At 39.7% G+C, this 12,160-nt stretch overlaps 1 pseudogene; it reads right to left on the reverse strand.

Annotated features, from left to right (window-relative positions):
- Positions 1 to 9,223: 9,223 nt before the first annotated feature.
- LOC132381702 (Ig heavy chain C region-like) lies at positions 9,224 to 11,097 on the reverse strand (annotated as a pseudogene).
- Between the last annotated feature and the right edge of the window lie 1,063 nt (positions 11,098 to 12,160).

The following is a 12,160-nucleotide window of genomic DNA, read 5'->3' on the forward strand; positions in this document are numbered from 1 at the left end:
GCAGACCGGCACAAAAACTTTTGCAACAGCTACTGGCATTTCTCAATAGTGGACGCTCTCGCTGGAATATGGACTAGAATAAGGAAACAACCGGAAAACCACAATGCATCAAGTTTCATTTCCTTTCACAGATATACCTTAGTTCACTGAGCCGCCGCCATATCTCACTGTCCTCTCAGCCCCAGTCGTATGTTTTCTTTTGGCTCCCGAGAATCTGAAGCAGCTGCGAACATAAAACAACATGGAACACGGAGACAAGTCCTTCAGCACACAAGTATTGCCACCTAACCAAGCAATTTGATAAATGAATAGCCAACAACAAAACAATTTCTATCTACACATTCTTCATACCTATCTAATTTGCTCACACAAGTGCTAATCGGAACGTCACTTAAAAATTCCAAATGTATTGCTTCTGTTTGTACCAGCACGACAAGCAGCGGATTGAAGGGATTGTCCACTCTCTGTTGAAAAAAAAAAGAATATGATCCTTATTTCTACTTTCAAATTACTCTCGCACAAAGCAACTTCCTGCCTAATGCTACTGCCTTTACAATTCTGTAAAAAAAAAATAAGGTACGGTGATGTGTCCTCTGTCTATGCCTTACTATTTTAAATTATTTTCTGCACCTTCGATCAGATATCCACTTAGCCTCGGCTGTTCCATTTTAAAACATCCAAGTTGTTCGGCCTCTCGTTACAGTACATACTCGCTTATTAGAGTACAGCATCCTCGTAGACCTCTTTTACACTGTCGCCAAATCCTCGGCTTCGTTTCTAGAATAGACCCAAAAAAACTACATGCAACCATCCAAATGCAACCGAAATCTGTTCCTAACATTAGTTTGAAATTTGACTTTGAATTCGAGATTAACCGATTATTAATGGACGATGAAAAATGTCATCTTAATTTAGTTGAGCTCAGTATCACTGATAAAGACAAGTATGCTACATGCCTTCTAACTCCTTTATGAACCTCCATAACAATTTAGAAGAAGCAATGATCTTGGAACCCACGACACCACCCACCCCCCAGCTTAAAAACGCTTGCATTTTAGAACCATTATCTTGTATTTCAGTGTAATCTTTTTGAGGTAATTGCGACTGGGGCATGCTTCAGGCATTATATGAGCATTTAAAGAGGAATCTCCTTTAGTTTTCTGGTATGCTACATTGTGTCAGTGAGAATTCATTTTCTCCTAGTTTTGCTCAGACGCTCCTCCAGGCTATTAATATTACTATACTATCTAAGATCCAGCTTACGTCTCTTCCTGGGGATGCTCTCCTCATGTTTCGAGCTGTAAACTTGCAGATCGCAACACCTGAGATGAGTAGGTTTGTGTCAGAGCGGATGAAATACATCGTGGTGTCGCACTGTCTCTAATCCGAGGCCCTAGTTCTGTTCTCCAGCCTCTTGTTTTCCTCCTTCATTGGGGATCCTGTCGTACCTCAGCCGCTGGGTTCAGACAATTGAGAAAGCATGGTGACTCACAACACACAATATAAACCCATTAGAGATTTTGAGAATTTTCAGTCAATGTTCAAGATTATTTTCCGAGGCTTTCGGGTTCAACAGTTTTCGTAATGTCTTTCACCACGTTTTTTTTTTTGTACCCGAGTTACAAGCTCTGTTCCTTCGTCATGTAATATTTCTAGATTTTATGCAATGCTTACGAGTTTTGGGTGGCTGGTCCGGGTTTTGTGCCGTGCTTCGAGTCGAATGCATTTTCCCCATTTGCAGATCTGTCCGGGGTTCTCACCGCTGCTTTGAGCTCCAGGTCTGTCTAGTGTTTCACAGATCTGTCTCGGGAGCTCCACTGAGATACACACCCACGTTGATTTTTTCGGGCTTGGGAACCTACCACGAGGTCCTTTTCTGATGTGAAAGCTCTGCCCCAAGCTCTCTGCCTCGTAATTTTCCAGAACAGCTTCAGAGGCATCAGAGCTATTCAAAAGTTGGAAAATAAATGAATGGCTGAGGGCTAGGAGCGGTGGCCGGGATTCAGATTTCTGGATCATTGGGACCTCTTCCGGAGCAGATGTGCGTTTAGAAAAAAGAACAGTTTGCACTTTGTCACGGGATAAATATAGTGGTGTAGTTTCATAAGGCTAGTGGGGACAGTTCAATCTACAGTTGCTGGGGGAGGAAGTTTGGGAACCAAACTGAAGTGCGGATGTAGGGCATGGTTCACAAACAGAGAAAGACTGGCGACAATGAGAAAGAGAGGGCAGGCACGTGATTGAGAATGCACATGTTAGGTCCGTCGGTTTGAGATGTGCCTATTTTAATTAAGGTTGTATTATGTACAAAGTAGATGAGCTTAACGCGTGAATCAGCATTTGTAGCTATGATGCTTTGGCCATCATAGAGACTTGATGATGTAAGGGTATGCATGGTTACTTAAACTGCCAAGCATCAGATATTTCAGAAAGGACAGCGGGGTTGTTACAATAGCGGGGCGGCGTGGGATTGTTGAGCAAGGATAGAGTAACGGCTGCAGAAAAGGAGGAAGTCAAAGATGAGTTTTCTCCTGAGTCTCCTTGAGAGAAAGTTAGGAATAGGAAGAGGTCAAATTCTCTACTGGCTGCTTTTTATAGACCACGCAGATGTACATAAGCCTTCAAGAGGAAAGGCAGAACATTGTCTGGTTGGAGAAATTAACCCGGTTATGTGTCAGGACTCTCAGTGGGAGAGCATTTTGTAGACAGTGCTCATAATTTTATCTCCTTTAACAGAGCATTGGGTAAGGATCAGAACAGTCATGTTACGGAACAGACTAAGTGCAGTAATGGGAAATATGAGGTCATCAGGCATTAATCTGGATGTCTAAATTGCAAACAAATGTTCTCAGGTATACATAAGGAAGAGATATGCGAAATGGTTAGGGGATATTTATATGGGCTTCTGCATAGGTAAGTTCCAAAGAGACAGGGGAAAGATGGTAGAATGCAGGAACTGTTGTGTACAAAGGCTATTGTAAGTCCAGTCATGAAGAAAGGAAGAGCTTAGGAAAGATTAAAAAAAATGATTAATCATAGAATCTAGAAGATCATAAGGATAGCAGGAAGGAGTTTCAGAATTCAATTCGGAGATCTAGAAAGGGTCATTGCGGAAGGATTAAGGAAAACCCCCAGGCATTCTACAATTATTTGAAGAGCAAGAGGATAATAAGTGAGAGAATTGGAGCAAAGCATGTGTTATAGGGGCAAAGTGTGTATGGAACCAGAGGAGATAGAAGAGGTACTTAATGAATGGATGAATTGCAGCGGAAAGAAAAAAAAAATGAGCATGTGGATTTTAAGAAAGTGGATGTGTGAGAGCGTTTGGAACGCATCAAGTTGGATGTCACCGGAAAAGGAGGGGATATAACCCATGCTACTATGGGGAACGAGAAAGCAGATTGCTGAGACTCTAGCGATGACCTTTGCATTGTCATTGACGACGGAAGAGGCTCCGGAGTTCTCCAGAGTTCATGTTGTTCCCTTATTCAGGAAAGGGATTTGAGATAGTCCAGTGAATTATAAACCAATGAGAGTTACTTCAGTGGTTAGTAAGTTGTTGGTGGATATACTAACGGACAGAATTTATGAACATTTGGAGAGGCATAATACGATAAGGAATAGTCAACACGGCTTTGCAAAGGGAGGTCGTGCCTTACGAGATATATTGAAATTTTTGAGGATGTGACTAAGCATATTAATGAAGTTGCAGCCGAAGATGTGGTGTGAATGACTTTCAGCAAGTCAAATGTTAGGAAACCCATAGCATGCTTATTGAGTAAATAAGGAGGCATGAGATCCAAGTGGTCATTGCTTTGTGGATACAGAATTGTCTTGCCACAGAAGGCTAAGAGTACTTGTAGAGAGGGCATATTCTGCATAGAGATCTGTGGCTAGTGAGGTCCCTCAGTAAACTGTTCTGGGACCACTAATTTTCGTGATTATTTTAATTGACCAGAATAAAAAAAAGTGTAAGAATGGGTGAGTAAAATCGTTGATGACGCAATGTTTGGGGCTGTTGTGGAGAGTGTGGCGGGCTGTCAGCGGGAGGTTGATAGGATCCAAAACAGGGAAGATAACTGGCAGATGGAGCTCAACCCACAGAAGTGTTAGGTAGTTAATTTTGGTTGATCAAACATGATGGCAGCATATAGCATTAATGGTAAAGCTCTTGGCAGAGTGTTCGATCAGAGGAACCTTGGGGTCTGAGTACATTGAACACTCAAATTTCTACTAAAATTTACTCTGTGGTTAAAAAGGCATACGGTGCTTTGGCCTTTACGAACCATTGGATTAAGTTTAATTGCCGAGAGGTAATGTTGCAGCGCAAAAAGTCCCAGATCAGACCCCACTCGAGGGATGGTGCTCAGTTCTGGTCGCCTCATTACACGACGCTTACGGAAACTACAAAAAAGGTGCAGTGGAGATTTGCAAGGATGTCGCCTCGATTGGGATCTATGTCTTATGAAAATAGTTCGCGTGTACACGTTCTTTTCTCCTTGAACTGCCAGAGGATGAAATGTGACCTGGTAGATGTTATAAGGCATTGAGATGCATTGATCACGTGGATCCTCGGAGACACTTACCCGGAGTTGAAATGGCTAAAACAAGAGGGCATAGTTTTAAGGTGCTTGGAAGTAGGTACAGAGTGGATATCCGGGATAGGTTTTGTTACGCAGAGCGTGATAATTTCGTGGAATGGGCTGCCGGCGGCAGCGGCGGAGGCGGAAACCATAGAATATATTATGTGACTCCTGGAGAAGCGCTTGGAACTGAAAGAAATAAAAGGCTATGGGTAAGGCTCGGTAGTTCTAAGATAAGAGCATTTTCCGTATTGCTTTGTTGGCCTAAGGACCTATAATGTGCTGTAGGTTTTCTATATCTCTGTCTTTTATTGTTCCTATTCCACTAAGCATAAACTAGATTGAAAAATATCAACAAAAACGATTTTCGAAAACACAAAGACAGAAGAGTTTGGAAAAAAATCTTTTTGAAACGTAGATCTTCGCGATATTCCAATATTTCTGTCATGCTGACATCATTGAGTATAGATACCTTTCCTCCTATAGACATATCAATTACTGATATTCGAAATTATGTTACGCATTTGTTCTACGAACAGGCTTGAACAAAACTACTTCGAGTCAGTTTGTCTGAAATAACCATAGTTAAAAAAATCACTGCCTTATAATTTACGTAACCATTAATATAGAAGTTGCAGTGACTGTCTACAAATATAGTGCTAATTTGCAAAACTGTTTTCCAAATGGTGTTTTGATATATGCAAGAAGTTATCTTTTTACACCTTAAAAAAACTGAAAACCGAATGCCATTTAATACCAGAAGTTAAATAAAGCAATATAGCGAATTTTCTCACAACTGCTGGTAGCCTTTCCAATGGCAGCTGCTTTGGGAAAGCAAGCTCAGCAAACCTGGAATAAAATAAACATCTACACCACAGACTTTATGGGTATACCTCTTAGTTTCAGACACAGCTTTAGCTTTTGTACTGAGGAATTGTCAATAAATATTAGGGTCATTGCGGACCCAAAATAAATAGTAGGGAAATGTAAGTCCCAATGTCATCAACCATATTATTTTGGGCAATTCCCCACATTTGCCCGCTTATCAGCTCCTTCCTATCCCGAATGACACAAGGAGGACTTTCGCAGTTCTGCTCAATTCATTACAGAAAGGATGTGGAAACTATAGCAAGGGTACAAAGAAGATTTATAAGGATGTTGCCTGGATTAGACAGCATGCCTTATGAGGCTAGTTTGAGTGAAATAGGTTGAGTGAACTAGCTTGAGTGAATTGGATGTTCTCTTCAAATACCGGACTTTTGCGCACAACGGTACATTTTATGTCCTTTCACCACTTTCGACAGCATCAATATCTCTGATCATACATTCAGATTCACAAATCTGAAACCCTGGTCCCTGATCCAGATCGTCAGCAATGCATTTACCTCGTTATTCTTACCATTCTTACCATTGTCGGGGCATGCCACAAACTACAATTAAGAAACTGCTAACCACGAGATCCTTTGATTTCTTCTTTTCTGGTTAACTGAATTCTCAATACAAAACAACGTCCTTTATCCAATTTATGCCGTTGTTACAAATGCGTACCATGCTGTCTGTCTAATCACACACGCCTCAAGAATTCAGTGCCGCAGCTCCAATAGATCCCTGATGTTGAAATCTAAGAGCAATTTTACTCTCGGAAGCTTCGCAAACGTCCCTCCAATCTGTTCCCAGAAGGAATGAATTGTCTAATACCGTTAATCTTCTTTCCTCTCGCATGTTCACTTAGCTGCATATCCGGAGTTAGTGCCAAAGAGCAGATTGTTGTGGCATTACTCTATATTTTTGCGACAGTTAAAATATGATGCTGAGAACAAATTGGGATTTTTGAGTTTTATTCCTCTATGGCGAAATTAATGTAACAATCGAAGATGATGTCGCTAGAATGTTTTGTTTTTTATTTTATTTTATTTATTGTTTTGACTATTGCTGTGGATGACAGAAAAAAAACACGAATAGATTCGTGGCTAAAGAAACGAACATGTGTCATCATTCATGGAAAAAAACATCGACTTATGTGTGCATGCTATGAAGTTTTAATTAGTTACTGTAAAGTTACAGTGATGAACAGTCGAGCTTTAAAACTAACAAACAAACAAACAATTCAGTCTATGGCTTTGCCAGCTTCAAAAAGTAGCATTCTTGCTTTTTAATTCGGATGTGAATATGTCAGCATGAAAAATCCCCATTTTCCTATTGTCAGGCTACACCTTCACCTGTGAAAACAAGAGAAAAAAAAAACAATGCATTAATAGTCTGATATTTTAGCGCCTGCTAGATGTTAGTGTTAACGACGTTTATTCATCATCTCCAAATGCAGGAAAGATAAGTGAAATACATTTTCTAACCTTTACTAATGTTAGGGCAGCGCTGTATGAAATACTCAGGAAGAACAAGATGGTGAACGTGGAAGCAGTTGCCCATAAGTTATCTTTGTCTTCGCCATAGTCTTCAATCTGCAAAATCTACTAAGAGCAGAAATGTAGAGTCACGTTGATGCATGTTACAGGAACTCATTTATTGGTTATTTTGCTTATTTTAACACAATATAGTTGAACTTACATAATAAATTTCCCATGAAATTTTAGTATCAATGTAATCATTATTAATAATAAGTGAAAAAAAATGTTTGATTTGCGTGTTGCATTGAAAATGCGCGAGCTGTTAAATTTATAAAGTACTTTTTCTTGAGCATTCTTATTTCTATAACATTGTGTGTAACCGTTAACTCTGGTTATTTCTGAGCTATATTTAAATGTAAATAATGTTGTGCGCAAGAGATCAATTGTGTATAATGTTTCATAGTATTAGTTTACAAAAATCGACACCTGAGAATTAGTTGACACTATTTGATGGACATAAATAGAGAAATAGATAATGTGACAAAACATTATGACTTAAATAGATATTAGAGCGAAATTGTAAAGTAGTACGATTTGCATAGTGCTTTTGCTGAATATAAGTTAGTGAGATTTCGTGTATACTATAAAATATTTATGCATGTGCTCTTAGATTGAGCCGGAAATCCAACTGTCAGGAATTGCGCTGACGCTTTGTTTTAATTATTTTATTGCAGGCTTATGTAAATATTGGTATTTTGTCATAGAAATGTATATTTCTACATTTATATTCCAACCTGTTTCTGAACGTACACGTGTGAAACAGACTTGCGTCCTTGTGCACTATTCCAAAGATATCCGCTGAAGCGATAGCGGTTCCAGTTTGTCAGTATTTGAATTTCCTCTCAAATTTATCAGTTGAGGTGTAATAGATGTGGCAATTGTGGCTGTATGTATACTATGATTAAGAGTATACTGACATGATTATCTGCTGTATTACTGAAAGTTTAAAATAAGAATGTCTCGATCCCGGTAACCCTGATGCTGATGTACGCATAAACATACTTATGTATGTGTCTCAGTTACTGTTTATTTTTCTTGCATTTTACTGAAGTCTCCTTAACTGATGTGCAAAAAAGGAAATAACGAAATAATGAGTGATATATAGGTCTATAGATATATTCTTTCTCCTACACTTGCGAGAGTCGTGTCAAAGAAGTGTTCAATCGGAACAGTCTAATCACAAAGAAGGTCTTCTATTGACTGAGGTGATACCAGAATCGTACCCTAGATCATAATTGGTTCATATCTTTTGTCTCCACAGATCCACTAATGCGATAATACAGGCGAGTACATTTAATCAGTACAAAATTAAATGCAGAAGCATGAGTTTCATCCCAGAAAGGATTCCTCATGTTTGGCTCTCAACTATTGGCCCATTTTCCTTAATTTATAGTCTTAGTTACATATTCATGAAAACAAACTGACAATGCCTTCACTGCTCGATACTTAACTAGCAAAGTATTATATTCACATTTACTCACTGTTTAGGAATACAATATTCCACCTAGTAATTGATAACTATATAGTTGTGCTTGTTAGTGACTGCGGCTATGTTTAGAGGGATTTGAGTAACGTGCAGGTGTACGTAGTTGAACTGCTGTTCAAACCACATTTCTCCGACTGTCGTGTTGTGCCTTTGTCTCAGTTGTTGGAAAAAAAAAAATAAGGAACGTTAGCATCAGGAAATTTGTGTCCTTTTTGAGCATATTTTTTATAATCAGGTTAGGATAATAACTTATTTGATACCAACAGTGCGTTTCTTTTTAACCCGGAAGTGTATTTACATTTTAGTGTATGTATGGGAACCTCGTCACCGTTGAGTGCAAAAAATTGTGAAGACCTCCCGGTATGCAAAATCTGTTGCACTTTTCTACCAGGACTGATTATCACTGAAAAGCGCAATGACAGACTCTATTCTACGTTTGATGAATAAATGGGACGCGAGAAAAAGGGAATAGGTAGTTCCAGTACTCTGGATCTGAATCTGGAGAAACTGTGTTCTAGTGTGTCTTGTAATCCTCTAATGACGGAGCTATCAATTGTCTTATGACACCTAGTGCATAAGGCTCCACATTTAACAACAAAAAACAAACAAAAAAAAAAACTCGAAACCCTCTAAGGCCTTATTGTTTTCAAGCTTTGGACGCCATTAATTGTTCCCGGTGACAGGTCAAAATATGCTTGAAATATATTTATTGATATTTATTTAAATATTTAATGCAAATGATAAAATAATTATTGACAGTAACCGACAGTATCCATCAGTACAAGGGATACGTTGACAAAACTGGGTTTACCACTGGACCGATTAACGGTTTTGATGATAGTCTTCATCGGGAGGGTTCAATGTGCCACAACACAGGAGAAAGAAACACCTCGCGACCACTGTTCCGAACGAACAGACAACAGGCTGTACATGAAGAATGAATTGTTGCCGTTCTCTGCTGCAACTGCGGTATTCGTGTAGTTGCGTGCATACACCCGCGTGTCATCGACCGTCCATGTCACGAATATCCTGCGAGGTGAGAACCCTCTCACTAAGCATGTGAGGATGAAGATCTTTTCTATAGTGTCGTCAGTTGTTGGCGGAAGGAGGACAGAGACGGAAGGCTCCTGAGGATGCAAAGCTGCGTAAAAGCAGATCGAACAGTTAGCATACAGTGAACCAATAATATCATTAATGATAGTTTAGACTGACAGAACCGGTGATTTGGCAGAAATATTAAAACAGAGGATTTCACTTCTGATATAGTTTTCAGTATCCCAGCGTGTGTTTTGGGGTAAGATGAATCTCTCATAGAGGATAACATCACCTTCCTTTATAAGGTACAATGTTTTTGAAGTACTTGAGGCACATTACGAGAGTATTTGGCCACTCAGATGAAAGGTAAACTTTATGCCACTTGGTTCGCTGCTGAAAGTTTAAATATATACTTTGATAGCATTCATTTTTTTTGGGATACGGGAATCATTCAGTTATCCAGGTCACATGAATAAACTTTATCAATTCCTCGATATGACACAAAAAAATATTCGTAAAGCTTATAACAGAGTTAATCTTTCGCTGAAAGACTGATCCTGCGACATTATAAAGGACAGCTAATTAATGTTAATTTGCAGAGATGTTGAAAAAGGAAGTTATCGTATAGAATTTGCACATATATGGGGTGATAAGGTAAGCAAATTGGCTATCAGTAATTTCGTTCTGATCTATTTGTGCTTTTCTGCACATCTAAAAAGCAATCCCACTGAACACGATGAAAAAACAGATCATATTCCGACGATGGTTTCAGTTAATCAGGCAGTGTCTATAATGTGGAATAAGTAGATGAAATGGTTTGAGGAGATGCTCCATTAGGGCTATTTTCGGCAAATATTAGCAAACTGCTGATTTGTCTCCACCAGTTTTTTTGATTAACACCAAAGAGAAAAAGTGCAAGAGTGCCGCCCTCCGCCGCCCAAAAAGAAAAACATTACCAAAACCATCTTACATTCTTCCTTGCGGTTGTATGCTCTTTTCGGCGACATCATTTCCACGTGGCTCGCCACGCATTCGAATAAGACCCCACTCAAGCAAGATTGCTTCGAAATATTCAGTTTGCTTATCATGCTATGGGGAGTATTTCCTGGCTGGTAGGCAATCTCTGATTTCAACTCATTCTCTCCTTGCATCCAAGACGCTAGGACGCCGTAAGGCGCAGTAGAAATGACGCAGGGTAAGGTGACGCTCGCCTCTAGTAAGACCTCCTCCACTGGTGGTTGTTGAATTGTTACTTGTACTTCTTCGCATGAGCATGCATCTACGGCAAATGAAAATCATTTAAGTGTCCACGACAGAAACTGAAATTAATCTTATGAGTTTGAAAAAAGACAATAGAATTTCGGAACTCTCCCTCTATGGACAGGTCCCAGACAGCGACTATAAACAAATCTGAAGTCACTGATCAGATTCCATCTTTATGAACTGAATAATATGTTGTTCCGTGTTTCTCCAAATATAAATGAAGTGCTAACTTTGGACTGCTGTCCACAGTCACAGAGACGTGCGGACTTTCCCTGGATACGTCCTTACCTTGAGTGTTGCTGATATTTCGGCTTTGCATGTACATTTTGTGCATAACCAGGCAAGTATAGATAGAGCCTGTGAACCATCCCGTCGCCGTGAAAGTCACGTGGCTTGTCGCTGAGAAGTTCCCATTCACCTCGAAAGCAGGGGAGGTGACGACGCTGGAATTCACCGGCTGTCCATTTTTCAGCCAGTTCACGGCGAATTGCGCAGGTCGGAAGGTAGCGATTGAAAAGACTGCGGTCGCTTTTTTCTCGTCTTAATGTCTTCAGCGGAATTCACGGAGATGCCGACATTTGGATGGTGCACAGCTACTTCTTGAAGAATAGAAATGTATTTGAAATTAATTTAAATATGGCAAGAAGCTATTGTTGAAGGAACAATTAATCATCGAGGATTGCACAACACAACAAAAACGAGTTCTGTTGAATGTTCCTTTCATCCGACACAAAATCTGCCAATCTTATACCATATACTAGGAAATATCTGTAGTACATAGAGGTATTTATTTGTGGAGAATTAATGGTATTTTCCATGCAATGCATTTTCCCGTCTCCATGATTGTGGGGCTTCCTCCAAAGCCCTAAACGAGGCCGTTTCAAATGTTCAATGATGTAGAGTATTTAATATTTCAACTATCGTTGGACAGATAACATTCCGGTAAAAGGTTGGTGGCGGAAGTGTCGCAAGGAGGGGTTGCAGATATTGGTGAACTGAAATCTTATTGGAATAATTGGCCTGTAGAAAAGTGATGTGTTCAACCAGATGTCGGAGGTGTTGTGTTTTTGAGCTTCTGGGTTAATGAGTGCTCGCGGTGTCTGGGCAGAGTGTGAAGAGCCTATGGGAAAGATAGTCGCATATCTTTACATTGGTTGAGACGTAGTGGTTTCTAATGAAGAAGATGCATCAATTCTTGGAAATGAGATGATGTTGCAATTACAGATGATGTTGTAATCGGTCAAAAGTGCAGAAATGGCTGTTATACTTTTCGCTGTTTCCATGTTAGAAAAGGGAGAGGGAGATAAAAGAGGTGGGGCTGTAGCATTGGTGATGAGTGATTTTCTCACAATTTGGTCCCGGGTCCGGCCATGGAATGACCGTTTACT

Source organism: Hypanus sabinus, chromosome 26 (assembly GCF_030144855.1).
Source record: "Hypanus sabinus isolate sHypSab1 chromosome 26, sHypSab1.hap1, whole genome shotgun sequence".
In the NCBI taxonomy this organism is placed as follows: domain Eukaryota; kingdom Metazoa; phylum Chordata; class Chondrichthyes; order Myliobatiformes; family Dasyatidae; genus Hypanus; species Hypanus sabinus.